The 1,290-nt window shown below is 41.8% G+C and overlaps 1 pseudogene; it reads left to right on the top strand.

Annotated features, from left to right (window-relative positions):
* Positions 1-683: 683 nt before the first annotated feature.
* LOC126425651 (5S ribosomal RNA) lies at positions 684-800 on the top strand (annotated as a pseudogene).
* Positions 801-1,290: the final 490 nt, after the last annotated feature.

Below are 1,290 nucleotides of genomic sequence, written 5' to 3'. Positions count from 1 at the left end.
CCTTTCCATCCGACCCGCTCGCTCGCTACTAACTGACTCTCTTTACCACCTGACAAACACTGCCCGATTGCGCCGACCTTTTGCTCCCAGCGACAGTAAGACAATAACAATCACCTCTTTGATTTACATAACGATAATCCCTGAATTGGCCAGGGCGTCTACTACAATTCTATACATTCTCTTTCATTGGTTATTTTGCACACAGAAAAGTTTTAAAACGTATATACATGACAATAACGTACACAACATACTTATACACTTCATTTAAATGTACATAGTTACTAAAGTGGGGAAACAATTATATGTGGGGACTCTGTGGTTGCAATTAAAAGTTAATTATCGTGGACGACTTATTAGTAACTTTAAGCCCCTCTTTAAGCGATCGACTTTCTTGTCACAACTGACCACTCCAGACAGTTTATTCCTGTACTCGGTCTTGTTTGCTTTCAGTTGTCATTATCGTTTACATATCAACTCTAAAATTGTCGATGTTGTGACAGCCGTCTGCTGTGCAGTTTGACATCTGAATGGTGAAAGTGAGGTTGTGAGGGACTACTTTTTGACGGAAAAATCGAAACAGAATAACAAAATTTAGGAACAAGCAATGGCAATAGATGGGATGAGAATTCCGCCTTATGCAAGACACCTTTTTTTTTTTTTTTGCTCCGTTTTGTTTCACCCATGGCAACGGCCTTGCCGCAGTGGATACACCGGTTCCCGTGAGATCACCGAAGTTAAGCGCTGTCGGGCGTGGCTGGCACTTGGATGGGTGACCATCCAGCCGCCATGTGCTGTTGCCATTTTTCGGGGTGCACTCAGCCTCGTGATGCCAATTGAAGAGCTACTCGACCGAATAGTAGCGGCTCCGGTCAAAGAAAACCATCATAACGACCGGGAGAGCGGTGTGCTGACCCCATGCTCCTCCTATCCGCATCCTTATCTGAGGATGACATGGCGCTCGGATGGTACCATCATCAGTGGGCTTAATTTTTATTTTAAACTGTAAAATTGTTGTTACATATTAACATTTGTGTTGTTTGTACCGTTATGTCAAAGTTTCATTTATAGCTTATTGGTCGAAAAGTGGATGTACGCATTCGTTAACATACATGATGCTATTGTACACTTATTTTGGTAGCTATTCTGCTTCACAATATACAACTTGTCATCTGCAATCAGCAAAACGTAATTAGTTTTTCTGTTTGTTATGCATTTATGAACCTAAATGAGTGTGTATCACTTTTTTGTGTCACTTGCAGTTTGGAGTTGTGGTGCGTTCTCCTGTGTTGT

The sequence above is a fragment of the Schistocerca serialis genome, chromosome 10, assembly GCF_023864345.2.
Source record: "Schistocerca serialis cubense isolate TAMUIC-IGC-003099 chromosome 10, iqSchSeri2.2, whole genome shotgun sequence".
NCBI lineage: Eukaryota > Metazoa > Arthropoda > Insecta > Orthoptera > Acrididae > Schistocerca > Schistocerca serialis.
This window is presented reverse-complemented; position numbering and strand designations above follow the sequence as displayed.